This window comes from Rhinopithecus bieti, unplaced genomic scaffold (assembly GCF_001698545.2).
Source record: "Rhinopithecus bieti isolate Rb0 unplaced genomic scaffold, ASM169854v2 scaffold_54450, whole genome shotgun sequence".
NCBI lineage: Eukaryota > Metazoa > Chordata > Mammalia > Primates > Cercopithecidae > Rhinopithecus > Rhinopithecus bieti.
The window spans coordinates 22,925-25,526 of record NW_016821377.1 but is presented as its reverse complement, the minus strand read 5'-3'; positions in this window follow the sequence as shown (position 1 = coordinate 25,526).

The window sequence follows — 2,602 nt, the reverse complement described above, 5'->3', positions numbered from 1 at the left end:
TTTTTTTTTAGCTTCAGGATTTCTGTTTTATTTTAATAATTATTTTAATCTCTGGTAAATTTCTCTGATAAATTTCTAAATTGTTTCTCTATGTTCTATTGGTATTTGCTGAGTTTCCTTAAAAGAGACATTTTGAATTCTCAGTCTAAGACCTCACGCATCTCCATCTCTTCAGGGTCAATCACTGGCAATTTGTTTCATCTATTTTGTGATGTCATAGTTCCCTGATTGCTCCTCATTTTTATGAACATATGTTGATGTCTACACATTGAAGAAAGGAGTATTTATTTCAGCATTTACTGTCTGTGTTTGTTTATGTAGATCTTTTTATAGTGTCTCTGTCTAGAAATCTTGCGTAGATTGACTATTGTGACCCCTTAGTCTGAGATCACTCTCCCCTTTTCAGTACTAGACGGTGCCTTAAATTCAGGTTCACTGCTAATCTTGTGAGGGTTTCAAGGTCGATGTGGCACCCAACTCAGATGGGCTTGGGGAAACCTAAAGGGGTACCTGGACTTTGTGGGAAAGCCATCTAGGGATTTATGTTCAAAGGATTTGTGGACCATACTCCCTGTACAGTGGTGCTTCTGAACAGCCTCTCTGAGTTGATGTCTCCTCTGGCTGTCATGAAGAGCAGGCTTTGAGAACCAAGTGGTGCCTGCTTCTACTCCCATCTCTGCTCTTTGCCTCTAGCTGACCTCAAGTGTTCTAGCTTTGCAGGTGTTTGTAATGCTTCCTGTGTGCTGAGGCAGAAACAAGTCTTCCAGGAGGATAGAGAAGCTGGAGATCCATCTCCAACTCACTTTTTTCAGTGTAAAAATGAAATCCAAGGGAATTTTCTACATGTGGTGGCTTGCAAGCTTGGAGGAGGGGTATCTTGGTCAAGAAGAACAATTTACCTTACTGTCTACTTGCTGTCTTTCCTCTGGTCTGCAGCCTAAGGAATTGTCACAACTTCAGTTTTGCATTCTGGTATATTCTGAATAATAATCTCCCACTGGCTGGTTGTTAATTGGTTTTACGTGGGGGTGAGTGAAGCCATATAGCTCTTACTCTGTCATTTTTCTGACTGATTACTTTTGCATAATGTATCTATCTCCATTTTTTCAATTTTATTCTTTATGTGTCCTTAAATTTAAGGTGTGTTTCTTGTAAACAACATATAGTTTTTATAAAAAAATTTGCTTTAGCCATCTTTTTCTAATAATTAGAGAAAATAGTCAGTTTAGATTTAATATAATTACTAATATATGTATCTTTAAATTTAACACTCACTATTCATTTAATTTTTGTTGCATATGCTTTTCTTTCTTAATAGGGCAATTTTATTTTCAGTCTCACCACTCAACTAGTTTTCAGCTGTATGATTTATTTTATTATTTTTTATTATTTAATACTAAAACATTTGTGCTTAATTTTTAAAGCTTTGAATAAATTTATACTTGTTCATTTTCTTGGACAATGCAAGGCTCTTAAAACATTTTAGCTCCATTTATCTCAGTTCCATATTTAGCATTATTGCTGTGCATTTTAATTCTGTATATATTAAAGCTTATAATATCCTATTATGTTATATTTATCAATGTTCATTTAAGTTTATCTACATAATTACCATTTTAAATACTCTTCATTCCATCCTGCAGGCCTATTCTTCTGTGTAAGGTCATTTGACCTAAATAACCTAAATAGTAAATTCCATTTAACATTTCCAATAGTACTATTTCGATACTGAGTAAATTTGGATCTGCTATTTAGGTTCTTTAAGATTACAAAATAGGGATTAACTGGTACCTAATTTATGAATTTGGGTGGTCTGAATGAGATAATACACATATAGTGGTTAGGCAATTACCAGACACATAGTAACCATTCAATAAATGGTAACTAAAAGTATAATCAATATCATTTTTACTGTTTTTATTATTTTAGGTTAATTATATGCTTTTGTTTATGTATTACCTTATATTCAAGCTAAAAAATACCTAGATAATATGCCCATTTAATATTGTACTGCTCACTATTTTCATTCAACTTTTTATCCCAAACACTAAATCAATTTCAGTAATATTTTGAGACTTTTTAATAAGAAAACAAATTAGCTTATGTTACATTTCTCGTTCCAAATAATTATAGACGAGAAAAAATCAAACTTAGAAAAATCAAAAGGTTAAGTTGAAACATGGGCATTCTTTGCATAATCAACAAGGTGGTTTCAAATTTGTTGGAAAATATTTCACTTTGTGGTCCATAGGTTGATGTACTCAAAGCAAGATAATACCATATAACAAATACATTCAAGGTAGAGAAAAATTACTCTGATATTTCAGGTCACTAGTAGCAGTTTAGGTTACTGTATGGTTGATTGGAAAATGTGATTATCATTCAGAATGTCAAAACAACTGTTAATTTGATGTCAAATGTGGATGTAAAATCATAATAATTATTATTTACAATCTAAAATGCAACACTTAGTTACTTCAGTTTAATTCAATTAACCTTTAAAGAGCTAAATGCTATACTTATGAGGACCAATTATTGTTTTGTTTTGACAGCTTGAATTTGGCTACATATTTGGGTACCAAGGCTAAATAATTGTTTATAT